This window comes from Sebastes fasciatus, chromosome 2, assembly GCF_043250625.1.
Source record: "Sebastes fasciatus isolate fSebFas1 chromosome 2, fSebFas1.pri, whole genome shotgun sequence".
NCBI lineage: Eukaryota > Metazoa > Chordata > Actinopteri > Perciformes > Sebastidae > Sebastes > Sebastes fasciatus.
Genome location: NC_133796.1, coordinates 2237646 through 2255424, shown reverse-complemented (window position 1 = coordinate 2255424; position 17779 = coordinate 2237646). Strand labels below are relative to the sequence as shown.

Here is a 17779-nt window from a genome sequence, read left to right as displayed (position 1 = left end):
GTGAATGTTTGACACATTTCAGGATTATATATATATTTATATTATTAACATAAATATCCACAACTCCAGTATAAAGCTGAATAACTGAAGACGGAGCTGAGCTGAGAAGTATCTCTGTTGTTGTTGGTCTCTGCTCGTCTTCATCGCCGTTTCTCATCCTAACATCCATCCTCACAAATGTGCACCTTCTTGCACAATCCTCTGTGATGACAAAGCAAGGCTGCCGTCTCCATATTTAATCTCGGCTATAAAAGTGTCAACACGTTCATCTGTCAAAGTCCCTCTACGCAGTATCAGAGGGTTGGAAGTTCATCCGTCAAGTTCAAGTAAAAACAAATGGACTTCTCTCATCTCAAAGGACAATTCTGGAAAAACTGTCACTGTGACGAAGACAATGATAATTAATGACCCTCATGATGAAATGTGATGTGTTACTCGTGACGTGTTTTAATGGGGAATAAATGATTTTTTGTTCTGTCTCATGGGAGAGAATGTTGCTTTATGTCTGGTGTTTCTGGAGTATTTCATCTGCTTCCATCATGGTTCTCTTGATGTGAGACTCGATGAAGAACAGAGTAAATGTTCTCTTGAATGAACGGGAGTTTAACAAGTTTGATGTAACGCCAGTTCATTTTCTTTTCTACCTTTACATCATCCTCATTTCAAGTTTCCCTGAGACCAATTAAGTTGCCATCGGTGATATCTGTGAGATTCATTCCACTTTTGTTGTGTCTTTTATATTCGCCTCTGTGATACAGTACGAACTCGTAAATTAATCCTCGGTTGAGTCGCTGTGAGCTGGCCTCAGGAGAGATCTGCCAAGTTGTGCTAAATAACCAGACGCCGGACTCAGCAGAGAAACATTTCGATGCACTATGGACGTCGTGCCGCAGTAACGCTTGACTCCTTTCTGACCCCGAAGTCTGACTTTTAATCTGTGCCCAGAAGGCTTTGACTGTTCCCTGACATTTACCATCGCGCCGTCACCTCATAAAACTGAAAAGGGGCCTAGTTACTGGCTCTCAGCAATCAATAGCCAGTTAGTTCATCCTGCAGCAGAGGCCCAGTAAAAAGGAGGCGTCTGTATAATAATGGCATGAAGGAATCATTTCTGCAGGTTATAAAATGTAAACAGGAGCAGCAGGAAGGAGCTCTGCTGGTGGTTGATATGAATTCAGTGTTTTAGTTAAAAGGTAGTTGAAGGAGAAAAGCACAGATAATATAAGATATTCCTTTTTTAGTCCCACAGGGGGGAAATTTGCAGAAAGGTAGTAGAGGGCTCATCCGGGATCAACAATCACATAATAATAACCACATTACTGGGGCTTTTCCTTTGGCTTGACGCAGAACATCTGAAAACGCAGATGCTTTTTAACGCCACTAATTTCTTTAACGCATTTACACAATCTGCAATTTTTATGTTGTGACGGCTCAATTTTAAAACTAGAGTGAAGACACTGGTATCATATAAAACTAGTAAACCTGATGAATCCATCGGTACCAACCAGGTCATACTAGCTTGTCGTGAAGGAGGCTTAATAACGCTCCAAACTTACACCACAGTCATGTCCATGTTCAAAGGGGTCCCTTGACCTCTGACCTCCAGATGTGTGAATGTAAATGGGTTCTATGGGTACCCACGAGTCTCCCCTTTACAGACATGCCCACTTTATGATAATCACATGCAGTTTGGGGCAAGTCATAGTCAAGTCAGCACACTGACACACTGACAGCTGTTGTTGCCTGTTGGGCTGCAGTTTGCCATGTTATGATTGGAGCATATTGTTTTATGCTAAATGCAGTACCTGTGAGGGTTTCTGGATCAATATCTGTCATTGTTTTGTGTTGTTCATCGATTTAAAATAATAAATATATACATACATTTCCATAAAGCAGCATATTAGCCCACTCCCATGTTGACAAGAGGATTAAATACTTGACTAATCTCCTCTTTAAGGTTCATTTTGAACAGATAAAAAATGTGCAATTAATCATGATTAAATATTTTAATCGATTGACAGCCCTAATCAAAATACAATTTAAAAAGCATTTGTTCAGTTCTCACTCAAGCATGATGAGTTCTGATATTTACAACAATAAATTGAAAGAAGCAGAGGAGACAGGTGTAAAAAAAAAAAAAAGGTGTGAAAAATTGCCATAAATCAAAAGAAATGTGGGAGATATGTGAGCCCGAGAAGAAACCAGGAGAGGGCAATGAAAAATGGGATTCTCCCGGGAAAATCGTGAGGGTTGGCAAGTATGCTAGTAGTGCTATGGAGCAATGTTTTGCAGTGGATCCACATTTTCTAGTCTAGTTAGTGTGATAATCAGCTCTGCTTATGGTTTCGGTGGCAGTAACATGACAAATGTAAGGGAAGAAGGAGCTTTACAAATGTTTTACATGCATTCAACACATTTGTTAGCTCTTATGAATACACACAATGTGTTTAGATGAGAAATACTGGATGTAAACAACATTTGTGTTGACTGGATATGATGAAATCTGTGAACGAGAGAAGCTTCAACAGCGGGAGGAAACTGGCCCCAGCGTCAGTACATTTCCATCTGTATTTTCAGTTTTCAGTACGAGGTTGTATGCTGATTGCAGAAACTGAGCCGTGGATTGGAAACACTTGACACCAGCGTCGGGGGCTCAGCTGGTAATCAGACGGGCGAAGGCCGGCGCTGCCTGGAGAGGCTCCACTGCAGAGACCGTGGAAACAAATTCACCATCAAATGCTGTCAAAGCTTCTGTTCTTTCTTTCTCTTAACGGCTTTTCCCTTTTTTTAAAATGCAGTGAATCAACTGAACAGCGAGCAGCCAAAAGCTTGTCATTATCCTCTCGTCGCATCACCTGAACTGTGGAGTACTGGAGCAGATAATAAGCAGCAGAGGTGCCTCTTAGACTGAAACTCAGAGGTTCAGCTGAAAGTGGTTGATGATTTATTTTCCACCATCACTTGCCCTCCGTCTCCTCCTGTGAGTCTGGACGATGAGCGGTGTGTTGGAGTCGGAGTTGACTGTAGGAAACGACCAAAGAGAGTTTAAATACAGCCGTCTAATGTTCATGACATTAACAAAATCACCCAGACTCAGCACTCTCATCTGATAGATCCTTACACCTTGGAGAAGTGTGTGGAGGACGGAACCTGTCAAAATGAAAAATAAATCAATAAATGATTTGATAAATAAATAAATAAATACCTAAATAAATATATAAATCTGTTATTAAATGTTGCGAAAAAAATATTAAAAATAAGTGTAGCTATTAATTAATTGATAAAACGTGACATAAATTGATATTTTGGTTTTCATGTGCTTCTTTATTTATTTAGTTTTGGATTAATTCCATTATTTATTCACAATTCTGTTTAATTTTCCATTTTTTTAATTTTTTTAAATTTTTTTTTATATTATTTATTAATTTATATTTGCATTTTTTTTTATTTCTGTATTTTTATATTTATCTTTTATTTATTTAATGTTGTATTAATTTTATATTTATTTTTAAATGTATGTATTTATTTATATATTCATGCATTTATTTATTTCAAGCCTTATTTATTTTCACAAAATTATTTATTTATTTCCTTTACACATTTCTTTATACATTTCTGCCTCATAATGCAAATGAGGGGGCTGTCTCATTTTTGCATAAATAAATAAATGCAAAAATACATAAATAAAAACATTAATTTAAAAATGAATATGAAGTAAATAAAAAATAATGCAAAAAAAATAATACAAATGAATACATAAATAATTAAAAGGGACAATTAAATAGAAAAGCAAATAAATAAAGTAATTAATAATAAATAAAGAAGAACATTAAAACAGAAATATCAATTTATGTCACATTTTATCAATTAATTAATGGCAATAATTAATTTTAAATATAATTTTTGCTAAATTTTATGACATATTTATTTATTTATTTATTTTTTATTTTGCCAGGTTCCATCCCCCATAGGGGTGATGAGTCACAGACTAACATCAGATTGTTTAAACATGAAAATCTCACATTCAGAGGACTAAACAAGGAATTGTTTCTTGTGATAGCCCCATGCATGTGTACATAGATTTAAGTTTTTATTTTTTATTTAGCCTTTATTTAACCTCCCTCCTGATTGGCCATTGCCATCGGCCACCGACACCGTCCGGATTAAACCTGATTTAATGCCAGATCAGTCGCTCAGTTTGAGGTCACGATGTGCGATTAATTACCTGAATGATCAACAGTCTGCTTGGCAGACGATCAGTTGGATTTCTGGCAGGTCAGAAATGTTGATGAGTGTCTGCAGTTTGATCTGATCTCCCACACGGCAGCTGTCAAAAGATCCATTATGAACTGTGTTGAGCTTGTTTCAATGTTAACGCAGTAACATTCCTCACGCTGTGGCTGGAACTGGAGAGACTGAGCTGTGATATTGAACTGAACTTGGCTGCAGATCAGACGGATCAGACAGTCTGCATCTTCCAGATCCATATCTTGTTATTTTTATTCTTACTTTCTCTCTTTGTCTACATTGTTGAGGATGTACTCGTCTTGTTTGAATAAACTTTATTGGATTTACCAGTGGAAAAATCGATGGAGGGTTCAGTGTGAGCTCCACGTCGTGACTGAGTGTGAGCACAGAAGTCGTGCAGATAGGTCAATTAAAAGATGTAGGATGGTTTAACAACATATAAGTTTTATATAAAATGTACAGTGTCGGCTCAGCATTAGTGGGACTCTGGAAAGTACAGATTGTGTTTATCAAAGGAAGGATGGAGTTTTTACTTAAAGAATAACTTACGTGCTGAAAAGCAGTGTTCTTCTGCCCCCTCTGATTCAACGTTTAAGACTGTAACCACACCCAACAGTGATGTCGTAACGTCCTGGAGTACACCTGTACATCAAGGTGAATAATTAAACCACTGAAGGTCGGCAAAAACTAGATGATCCAACTCGTCCTTCATACCTCGTCCCATGCCCAGATTCTCTACATTTCCTGCAGCAATCAGCTGTTATCAGGCTCAGCCAGCCACCTGAGCCTAGTTACACACAGGGTGAAGCCACCAGCTGGTTGGTTTACTTCTAATATAATCAGCGTAATAATTCATCCTAGCATGGAGGAGTTTTTTAATGATTGCTAACCTTGAAGCCGTTGCCTGTTGAAATGTTTGCTGTGTCATTGTTTCATGTTTTTAAGACAGGTTTCAGTCTTATGCTCCACTTTCTGGTCTTCCTGACCCCCATGCATTGGTTCGGTCCAATCAGGGTGGGGCCAGGAGGGGGTATATAAAGCCATGCAGGCGTTAACTGTGGGGGACAGTTTGCATTGAGGAAGTGTGATTTCAGTTATTTTTCCAGCTTATTTGCTCTTTAAATGTTCTGGGACTTTTGTTCTTCTCCTTTGTTCATTTGGATTTTTGGTTAATAAATCTACTGATTTCTGCATCCTAAGCCAATCTTCAAACCAACTGCTTTCTACTCACCTCCAGAGCCAGACAGCCACACAAACATCCCTTTTTATGTAGAATTACACCCAGTAATGCTACAGTCACGCCACTCGGCGCTGGCGTCACGCCCCTTGGCGTAACGCACGGGACACGAACAGCGTTCTCCTGGATGAAAGCTTTGTGTTTGTCTTTTCGATTTTTCGAATAGTCGTTATTTATTAAAAAAATCAGGTAATTAATGTGACTATGCGTCCCATCTTAAAATATATTTATTTCCCTTGTATTAACCGTTGGTAGTAACGTCACTACGGGGTAAAACGTGTGTGGCACGTTCAATTCGGCCGGCAGGCGACCAGGTTGAGGCTGCCGGGCCGCACTTGGTTTAAGGTTCCGAATGGCGTATTATTTGAATAATAATAGAATAATACTCAGTGATTTTCTAATAGTATTTTTGCTTGGAATGCACATCCCTACTGTCCACCTCCCCTCACACCCGCCCAGTGTGTCTCTTCATTCTTAAAACTATTCCCGGCGCACTTCCTCGGAGCGTTTACTGTTGCCGCGGATTGGTTTACATTATAGTTACTGGAACATTTCATACCAGCGCTCAAGGATGGTACCGAACGCCAACGGCCGTGAAAAAGCCTTGGTATTTGACGCCCTGCATGAGAATGGGCTGGAATGACACCTGTATAATCAGCCCGTTCGCACAAAAATGTCACGATAATGCACAAGGCGTTTTGCAAGCAATAAGTATGCCTGTCATTTGTACTCCATGTATCCTGTACTGACTGCAGTGTAAACGCATCCGTGTGTAAATGCTCGGGTAAGAGTTAGTGACGTAGTGTAAAAAGCAAGAAAGACCACTTACTGTATGTCGAGGTGGATGAGACATAATAGAAGATGGGAATAATAATAATAATACATTTTATTTGTAACGCACTTTACATTTGAAACAAATCCCAAAGTGCTACAAGGTAAAAGCGACAATATAAAAAACAGATAAAACATCCCTGGACCCCCTAAAGAAGACTAAAACGGGTCTATTGTGGGTCTTCTGCACTATTAGGAGAGCTTGAAGCTCCAGTTACTGTTGTGTTGATCAGCCAGCAGTGTGATGGAGCACAGAGCCGGATGCATAAATAAAGGTTGATTAAATCTTGTGAGAACATCATGGTAATCATCCCATCACGTTCAATAAGGCCCTTCATTCATCACACTGCTTTGTCGTGCACACCTGTGTGTGTGTGTGTGTGTGATCTCCTCACCACCATATGATGCTTATAGTTCCAGCCTTGTTAGACGACGACCTTCACAGGTCCTTGGTCGCCTTGGTCTCCGTGACGGCGGGCACAGAAACGTTTCCATGACAACCTTTAAATCGGCCCCGCGGCCTCTCGTCTGCACGGTCAATAAGTCACATTATCTCCTCCGCTGAGAATACAGGCTCTTTATCCACCCTGTCAATACCCACAAGTCACTGCTGATGACATCTGGAGACAAACATCAACATCTTTAACCATCAACTCAGACTGCATCGCCATCGCCGTTCCACAGGCCGTGGTGGAATAAAGGGCAGATTGCAGCCTGCAGCAGTGACACACATTAAGGCTCAGAGGACTGGGATGTACTCAGAGAATAAGAATAACTGTGTGCAGCAGATTCACGTGGAGTCAGGCGACACCCTCCATCATAGTCGGATGTTAATAGCTGGCAGATACTGAAGGTGTGTTTGCGCTCGACTGCTGATTTCCCTCGAGGGGCCTGAAATAATTCAGCTAATCCTGCAGCCTCCTCCATCACAGAGCGTCTCTGCGTTTATGTATATATTTGTGTCAGTGCCTGTGGCTGAAGCTCTATACATATTCAACTACCGTGCAGCCTGTGTGGTGAAGTTACACGCCGGAACTCCAGGGACGTATTTGAAGAGGCTGACGTGCTGACGGAGGTGTTTTATTCTGACATGACTGAGCGAGCTCAGGGAGTTCCTCCATTTGTCTCCTCTTACATCTTTGTTTTAGGGTATTTACTTTCTGTAATTTAATCATGAGCTTCCTCTGCGTTTTCTCTGACAAACCTTAAAACTTATCTCGTGAAATATCGAGGTGGAAAACTGCCGTTTAGAGAGTATTGATGAGGATCTCTCGAGACCATCTGGCTCGCGAGGAGCCGACATGCTTCAGCGTGTTTGTATGCAAACCGCTGTCTTTCTTTTATTGCCTTTCTTTGCTGCTCTGTTGGGATGAAATATGATTGTTGTTTTGTTGTTTGGCTTCATCATTTCCTCTGCAGCCTAGTGGGGAAAATTACCAGTCAAAGTGACTCATTCTTGCCATTTGAAAAACTTTAAACAATGTTTTTTTTGTACGTGTCTTGAAAGTCTAAAATCTGACAGAGCACAAGTGTTCTGCATGTCTTTTGCTAACCTTTGAGCTGTGCTCTTCATCCCCGGTGAAAACAGTTAAAGTAAGCAGCTGTATTTATTTCCCAGGAGCTGTAATCCATCCTACCTTGTTTGCTCACCTGCTGACATCTTTGGATTTTGTTATAAAGTTGCTCTGTGATAAATAGTGCAGTTTTTTTGATATATCCTATAAAGTCTAAATCACCACCCACCAAATGCAAACTGCCAGTAAAAAAAAACATCTTTGGAGGATTAAATCAATGAATCTTCAAACCTAAAGTTTGACTCAAAGAAAGAAAAAATCCATTGTTACCTTTTAATAGTTTGTTTTGTCCTCTGAACACTGAAGTCTTTTACTTCTGTTGTATACAGTAGCTGTCGCATGGAAACATGCAGGAGATGTAGCAGGACCTGATACATGTTATATACAAAACAAAGACGGTGGATTCACACCCGTAGTTCATTTGCTCTGGGCTGGATCAGGGACCGAATGTTGCATATTGCCTGGAGTTTGGTTTGTGTTCACACAGCAGCGTTTACAAGGTGCGCAAAGAAACTGCTCCCTAATCGGTCAGAATTTCCATGCTGGAAAACTCCTGGAAGTAAACCAAGAAGAGCAGACTTCCAGAACGCAACAATGGAGGGACAACTATGATTTGAGCAACTCGCGGGAGAGCGAGACCGCCGCCACACAGGAACGCCAGAGAGACCGACCCGAACGCCACAAGGGAGGACTTTGGCATGGTGTGTTCGGTCGTGAGAGTTGAATGCCAATCCTGAGAAGACGTGATGCGGGACGTGACACCGTGACTGAACAATGTCCCCGTGAAAGTTTGTTAACAGTTCGTTGTGTATCGTCGACGTCTCGTTTTAACGAGACCTTAATGAACTACGAGGCTGACCGTCAGCACCAATCGGAGCTGGCCGAGCAACGTGGAACAGCGAGCGGTAGCAAGCGGGGACCAGGTAGGCCAGCCCACACGACACGCCGCAGCAGGTAGGCTAACGAGGTTAGCACCAGGTAGCCCACTCCTTCTTCATATGCTCACGGCTGACTAGCTTTGTAGTTACCCCTAGAGAGCTGTGTGAGTACTGACAGACCATTATTGAGGCAAAGCTGGTTTGACCGTGACACAAGACAGTTCAGGAGGACGGAGGAGGAGGCGTGCATTAACTCTCCTAAACTGTGACGTGCTCATTGGCCGAAAATATGTCCGAAGATCCATCAGGTCTGCCCGTGGTCTTCAACACAGCCTGATGTTACACCTGTTTAGTTCTGATGTGAATAGCGAGGGCGAGCGTTGGCTCTTTTGTAGTAATGGTGTCTGGTGTCTGGTGTTGACGTGCACAGCGCTGCTCGGTACCGGAGCTGGTTTAATCCAAAAAGGTGCAATGCTTTCTCCAGTTGGGCCGGATCGAGGTCGGATCACGTTCTCACCACAAACGAAGCGTACCGAACCGCAGTTCATTTGGAAGTGAAACTGAGACCACCCCTTCAAGGAGCTCTCGGTTTGCCTCTCCAGAGAAGGTGGATAGTGTGCGCACACATCCCCGGCTGTGGCTGTGCACAGATGAATAAAAACAGCATTACTACGGGTCGTATGCCTCCACCATACAGTCAGATTACATCCATGTCCGTCCAAAATGTCATCATCGTTCTTCATCATTTTATCCTCCACCAAATTCTAATCAGTTCATCCTTGAGTCTGAGTGGAGGACGAGAATAGACGTACGTACGGACAACCTGAAAACATTGATGCCTCCGGCCACAGCTGCTGCCAACATGGAGGCGTATAAAGAGGATACAAATTGTTGGGATGAAGTGTCTTCTGAACACATCTGCTGTCACAAGATGAATGGTACAGATGAGGATAACAGCACACCCTTTGCAGACAGTCTCTCATGCTGCTGAAAAATGACAGAAGTAGTTATATGAAGAATGAAAATCGAGAGCTAGAGAAAGAGAAGTTCAAACCCGGCCTACTTTCACACCTCACAGCTGGCCGAACGCTGTGTGAAGTGGCCATCACGGAGCAAGAGATGTACTATTAATGACGTGAGAGTCCGTTCAGGGCGGGAGGGAGGGAGGGGAGGTGGACGGGTCAAACAAACACAAGCCTTTCATCCAGGAGACAGCCATTCGTGTGAAACTAAAAGTAACGTTGACTTGTTTTGTCACGTACAGTCATCAGTCATGTGACTGGTCGGTATCATCAGTCAGTGAAGTTAACGTCAACCACGACCGTTTCCTAATTTGACGAGTTTAGAGTGAGAATGTGTTGGAAAAACAGTCGTATTGTAGGTTGAACAGGGTCTGCATGGCTGCAGGTAGCTTACTGACAGTAAGTATGTTTGTTACGTAATATACGTTACGTATGTAACGTTGAATGTTTAACGTAATGTTAGAATTTGGTTTCACAAGGGACACAATCAGCGATCTCCTGGGTGAAAGTCCCGTGACCTCCTCCCTACGCTGACTTCTGCGGCCTTTGATTAGAAATGTATTTGACATCTACAGCTCATGTGTCACATCCAGATGTTTCCAACAGCTCCAACAGAGTTCTGTAGCAGAACCAACACGTTCTCACATCCAACTCGTCAAATACCAACGCTTGGTCGGTGCCCCTCGACATCGGAGACAGACGCACGGGGGGTACCCCTCTAGCGTTACTTTTGGACGGACCAGGGATGGCGTGTCAATATTTGATTGTTACATGCGTATTGTCCTTTCAAAATAAACTTCAGTTTTCCCAGGAAGTTAGGTCTAGGTAACACAACCACTTAGTTAGGGCTAGGAAACAGTCAGGGTTGAAGTTAACTTCATTGACTCATGTAACAAAATGAGTCAACATTACTTTTAATTTCACACGAACAGCGGTCTCCTGGTTGAAAGTCTGGTGTTTGTTTGACTCATCCAGCTGTTGAAGTTTAGAAAGTGAAATAATTGACCTTCCTTTTGGAACAGTAGCTGTAGATTAACTCCGGCCCCATTCATCACTCAGTGAAACCAAACATCCCCAGTTCAGTCAGGCCACTCTCATCGTGGTTTTAACCACGGAACAAGTGAGTATAAACTGTCTGAACCACCGCCGGCTCCATCAGCTGGAGAGTGTTTTAATATCCAACGTTAATGCGCCGTTATATAATTTCATTATTTTGTGCTTCCTGTAAGTTGATGCAGAACTTGGCAATCGGTTGCTTGAAGCTTTTAATCTATAAAAAAGATATACCATAAATGTGTTTGTGTCCGTGTGTGTGTGTGTGTGTGTGTGTGTGTGTGTGTGTGTGTGTGTGTGTGTGTGTGCGTGCGTGTGTGTGAAGGTTAATAGGGCTGTGTGGGGAGAACGAGTTTTGGATGAGTCCCATTTGTAGCGCATCATTACTCTCTGGCTGCTGGCTGCGTCCTCAGACAGGCTGATCTATAAATACCAACCGGTCCAGACTCTGTGCACGGCTGATGTGACGCTGCACGAAGCCGCCACTTAGAGAGAGCATGACTGAGCAGCCCCCCCGACAAACAAACAAACAGACGATAAATGAACAAAACAAACGGAAGCGAGGAATAAATCGAAAAGACGTGAGAGCTGGATATTCTTGGAAAGTCGCCGCCTCGTCGTCAGCGGTTTTGACTCAGCGAGCATCGTCGTTTAGAAAGCAGTCTGTTAGATTGGTGGGTTGAACTGTTGAAATGTTGAATGAAAGATTTGTGAAGTGAACGTGACGGCTCATAATACAAATAATAAAATCAATACACAGGAAATTGAGACTGCAGGAAATGTGACATAGAAACAGTTAATCCTGTTTTACCAATGGCTCGGCATTCATGGCCGAGTCTCCAAGAGACTATCCCGGCTATTATAACTTCTCTTTCTCTTCTCATGACAGAATGTCTTCTTCTGTGGTGTCACAGCGGACCAGGAGAAACATCCAGACCTCAATAAGCCACAGTTCTTGCTTTACAAACATAATGAAGGCACATTTCCTTGAGTCAGATACAGCGATTCGCCCCTCAGGTGAGGAATCCAACACTCGGGAAATAGTCACAAATTTCCGCTCTGGTCTTTTCAAAATAAAACTACATATTTAGGTTTAGGAATAGATCCACTTGGTTAGACTTAGGGAATAAAACTACTTAGTTAGGTTCAGGAAAAGATTGCGGTTTGGGTTTAAATATCTAACTAAATTACGGAAGTTACGTGACAAATAAATCCTCATTGACTTCTGGCCTCACACGGGGCACCAATACTGGTCTCCTGGGCGAAAGTGCTGCGTTTTTTGACCCACCCATCCACCCCGACGTCCTCCCTACACGGAATATGTCGCTCTTTATACACAATTACGTGGATGACATACAAATTGATTTTGTGCTGACCATCATGAAAAAAATACATTACATCAATACATTACATTTTTGATCAGAAATGTGTTTGACATTGTGCCAGGTATGTATGAGTACGACACCGGTACACCATATTCCCGCAGTACCCCCCACAGGACTCTCCAGGGGACCCGGTCGTAAGCCTTCTCCAAGTCCACAAAACACATGTAGACTGGATTGGCAAACTCCCATGACCCCTCCAACAGCCCCACGATGGTAAAGAGCTGTTCCACTGTTCCACGGCCAGGAAGGAATCCGCATTGTTCCTCCTGGATCCGACGATCGACAATCGGTCCGAGCCTCCTGTCCAGCACCGTAGAATAAACGGGGCAGCTGAGTATATCTCATAATCATACCAGATCCAGATCTTGAGTCTCTCATCTCCAGATAATATAATTATTATTTTGAAAAAAAAGATGTGTTGGAATTCATCATGGTAAACATTGAGGGGTGTAAATCAGCAGTAACTGCTGTTCTAAGAGGAGCTGGAGGCATCCGATACCTCGCTGTCTGACCTCAGTAGGAGTCGGAGCAGCGTGAGCCGCAGCAGCTCCTCCCACGACAACAACACTGGATCTGCTGTCACCGTGTCGGAGCAGCCGTGGCGCCGCTGCAGATAAACACACAGACATCCAGGTCACATATTGACATCTTGTTCCACATACAGTATCTTCTGCTACAGCGCAGTCCAATATAACCCACTTATTATAATGCATATAATCTGTAGCATCGTTCTAATTCTACTCGTAGATGTATGAAGGCGAAGTGGACACTGCATTCAAAGATGGCGCTGCATTTATTCCTATGAAAGTTGTCCACTGGGTGAATACACCAGAGAAGCCTCCGAGGGCTTCCTTCACGTCTTTCGGCCCACAGAGCTGCTCAGTAGAGTCCTTCTACAACCGAGCTGGTTGAAAGCATGCACCTCCAAGACTAACACTGGCCGAACCGACTGACTTCCTGTTGGTTCCCCTCACACATTAATAGGATAAAATAATTTAAAGGTCGACTCAATCTGCGTTCTTTTCCATTTTTATTCAAACAGAAACGCCCGCTAACTCGGCCGTTAGCAAAAAGCAATGACGTAGGTTACCCAAGTAAGCTATGAATAATGTGAACGCTAGCGCTAGCTGAGTCAACGTTAGCTGTTTGGAAATAACAGAGAGGGTTAGTTCAGGTTTTTATAAACGAAGGTTGTATGTATACACCCGTGTTCTGTGAAGTAAAATTACTGTTTTTGTGAATGGAGTCTGGTGGCTTTGAAGAGAGCGTAAAGAAGGGCTGTCTGACGGCGAGGTAAAGCCGCCGAAAAAATATCTATATCAGTTTAAGTGTACACTATATTTAGAATATGTTCACGGCTTCACCTCGCCGTCAGACAGCCCTTTCTGACGGGGAACTTCAGCCGTTATATTGCTGTCTTCAAAGCCACCAGACTCCATTCACAAAAACAGCATTTTTACCTCTCAGAACACGCAAGTTTATTCTGTGCCGGTACTCCTGTCTGCTTCTCCAAACTATAGTAGCATGCCAACGGCTATCTAATGTACTGTAGGTAATACACACTGAATGGATAAAGATATATGTAAACTATATGGAACGTCATCATGCAGAAATCTACGTCAGGTCACGTGGGACAAAGTTTTTAGAAGGGCTTGAAGGGAAAATAGTATTTTGACACTAAAACAAGTAAACTTTGTCCAAAATTTGAATGTTCAGATTTAAATATATGCTACAGAATAATATAAAAACCTAAATAAATTATAATGATATTAATAATAATGAACACGCCCTGTAATCATACTAATCTTGTTGGACCGAACAGATCCAATTATGATAATAAAAACAGTAATTTTGGTTTCTGATGCTCAGAAAACTGCTCATTCTTCGTCTTCTTGTGGTTCGTGACCGCCGGAGGAAACAATCTGTTTTCCTCACCATCATTTCCACAATCACGTCTCCCTCCTCGCTGCCTCCAACAGGCGGCTTCAGTCGATTGAACGTTCAGCTGAGTGTATAACTGAGGCAACTCCGCAGCAAATGAGACCGAGAGAGAAAGAGAGAGAGAGAGAGAGTAAAGACAGATAAGAGAGTATCGGGGCCAACTTGTTCTTTGATCGGGTAAATATTCTACATCAGCATCGACTGAGGAGGCGTAAGACAGAGAGGATACCATTAACACTCACAAAAGACGGGGCGGAGACGCCTCGCTCACCCTCCAATCTGGATAACAAGACTTCCATCAGGCCTCGAGCAGCTTGTTTACCTTCCACTTACTGCTGCTGCTGCTGCTCAGACTGCCGGATCCATAGCAGCACAGCAGGGTGCTACTACAGCACACACACACACACACACACAAACACACACAAATAAATATCAATCATAAATGACCTGAATGGTCTCATTCTCACCGATGAGTCTAAGAAACTAATATTGATATGTTTTGTTTACAAAAATAATTCCATCCTCATTTCAATCCGACTAACTGGAGCAACAGGAAGCTGAAGAGATATGAGAGTTATTGGTGATTAGACTCCATCATGGATGATCACCTTTATGGAGGGAATCATGGCATAAACCGTACTGGAATAACCCCCCATGGAGCCTAGACGCTGGTACTAGTGAAGGAGTGAAGAAAAGACAAGCTAAACATCTGGATGGATGTGATCTGGATCAGGGTTTATTTGAGCTAACTGGGAGAATCCATTGGAGAGCTGGTTCTGATGAAAACTGGAGGTGGAGGTGGGTCTTGATGCGACTCACTGCAGAAGGAACAGCAACATGATTGGCTCACAGAGGTTTGGTTGAACTGAAAAGTATGTAGTATATAGTTCAAGTACCTCGGGGTCTTGTTCATGAGTGAGGGGACGATGGAACGTGAGATTGGAGACAGAGAATCGGAGCAGCAGGGGGCCGGTATTGCATTCGCTTTACCGCACCGTTGTGACGAAAAGAGAGCTGAGCCGGAAGGCAAAGCTCTCCAACTACCGGTCAATCTTCGTTCCTACTCTCACCTCTGGTCATGAGGGTTGGGTCATGACCCAAAGAACTAGATCGCGGGTACAAGCGGCCGAAATGGGTTTCCTCAGGAGGGTGGCTGGCGTCTCCCTTAGAGATAGGGTGAGAAGCTCAGTCATCTGTGAGGGACTCGGAGTAGAGCCGCTGCTTCTTTGCGTTGAAAGGAGCCAGCTGAGGTGGTTCGGGCATCTAGTAAGGATGCCCCCCTCCCCTGGGCGCCTCCCTATGGAGGTGTTCCAGGCACGACCAGCTGGGAGGAGGCCACGGGGAAGACCCAGGACTAGGTGGAGAGATTATATCTCCACACTGGCCTGGGAACGCCTCAGGATCCCCCAGTCAGAGCTGGTTAATGTGGCCCGGGAAAGGGAAGTTTGGGGTCCCCTGCTGGAGCTGTTGACCCCGCGACCCGACCCGGATAAGAGTTTGAAGATGAGATGAGATGATATATATATATATATATATATATACATATATATATATATATATATATATAAATCACTTAGTTAGGATAAGGGAAAAAGTCACGGTTGGGCTTAAAATAAGTACGTAAACTGAGTAAAACATGTACAGAAACGACTACAGAAAACACAGCTGACTAATGTCAATAAAAAAAACACGTAACAATCGTCACTAACTTAAAACAAAACTCGGGTCTCAAACTCGGGTCTCCTGGTTAAAGGTTCTGTGTTTATTGGACCCATGCCCTTCCCCACCCGCCCAACATAAGTGATCTTTCTCACTTTTTATACTACTTCACTAACTCTCACCGTATCATTTATACGCAGATGCGTTTACATTGCAGTCAGTTCAGGATACATGGATTACAAACGACATGCGGAAATCAAGAACGTATTGCATGCTTCACGCCTCGCGCATTACTGTGGCATTTAAACACTCTAACACCAGCATGTCTTCAATAGAAATAGATGGGTTTTTAATTCCACTAATTTTAATAAAGGAGTTTTTTTTTTTTCCGTCTAAATAACATTTTACAACAGTTAATGTCAACTTTTAATTTGATTAAAAATAGATTAAATGCAGAAAAAACAATCAGCAGCAAAGATCACAAAACTAATGTAGGAAGTCAGATATATCGACTCCCCCCCACTGTGTGTGTGTGTGTGTGTGTGTGTGTGTGTGTGTGTGTGTGTGTGTGTGTGTGTGTGTGTGTGTGTGTGTGTTGGGGGAGTGTTGAGGCTCAGTTGGTACTAAAGGGGCAGAATTGCTTATAGGAGGTTTTTCCTGCAGACTGCTGACAGAGAGCTGTTATCATCAAAATCAGGCCATAACATCCAGAAGAAAATCACAACAAGACAAACCACAGAGCGAGCATGCACACACACACACACATACACACACACACGCACGTAGAGAATCCCATCCTACTTTTCTGCGCATGTCAGCAGGTGACAGAGGGAGGAGATGGGGGGTCACAGCGGGCTCATCAACTTGACAATTTCCTCCAGGTAAGCAGTTTTACACACAGAAGTACACACACATAAACACCAACATAAGGACGTGTATAGATAAGGTATATCGGAGCCATCTCTGTTGGGCTCCAACTAACAATCATGTTTTCCATAATCATTTTTTCCCCCCAATTTATTATTATTATTTTTGACTTTTTATAAACAAACAAAAATCTAAATCTCATCACTCATAACTTCAGCCCAAAGAAAAAAATACTTATTTTGTTTTGTTTGATTCATAATGAAATGAAAACATAAAATATTCACATTTCACAGCTCATTTTGTTCATTTGATTCATTTTCTTTTGATTAATAAGTCCATTCATCATGTAATAGTTTCAGCAATATTAAGTTAAAAGCTTAAAACAGTAAATAAACCACAACTTCTCATATATTTCTGAATGTTTTAGCTCTCTGCACTGATTTCAGTTACACATCAAAATTTCATTAAATCTGCACCACCTGCTGTCTGGTGTCTTTTTTTTCTGGGAAGAAGTCCAAGGTAAAGAAGCAGATTCATCACTTAGAGGAAGACGAGCTGCTGGAGAGGAAAGCGACCGAGTCGAGCCAAAACGGGAGTGAAACATCGCTGTGACCGTTCCAAAATGAAAAAATAAAAACCTCCAAGGTGAGACGGGATGGAGAGGAAGCTGTAACATCTGGCTGCGTTTTGGTGTCTTGTGTTACATAATTTATATTAAGTTCATCTCTGAGGTGTTGAAGACGGGGCTCGGGGCAGACCAGTCAAGTTGATCCACACCAAACTGGGAAAACCATTATGGAGCTGGACTTTTCTATATAATGTATATTAACCACAGCCTGCAATGAGTCTAGATAAGCATCAACACAGGCGTCATGTATATTACCAGAGGTTCTGTTTCCTTTACCTGACAATGTTTACATGAATATATTTACACTCATTCACACCCACTTAATTAAAACAGAGGAGAAAACAACAAACAGCGTCTGAGTTGTTAATCTAAACTCTTAACTGACGTGTTTATTTATCCTCCACCTCCTGTCAAACTCAACAACACCAACACCAAACCAGACTCTGTTCTTAACAG

At 42.4% G+C, this 17779-nt stretch overlaps 1 long non-coding RNA gene across 2 annotated transcripts; it reads right to left on the bottom strand.

The window, feature by feature from the left end:
• Nucleotides 1-1986: 1986 nt before the first annotated feature.
• On the bottom strand, nt 1987-5003 carry LOC141761873 (uncharacterized). 2 transcript variants are annotated; one of them, XR_012592655.1, is made up of 4 exons: nt 4798-5003; nt 4226-4327; nt 3122-3150; nt 1987-3021 (listed from the first exon to the last, which is right to left on the bottom strand). It is a non-coding gene; the product is annotated as an uncharacterized LOC141761873 (long non-coding RNA). The 2 variants fall into 2 exon arrangements; XR_012592654.1 differs by having other exon boundaries at nt 1987-3150; nt 4798-5002.
• Nucleotides 5004-17779: the final 12776 nt, after the last annotated feature.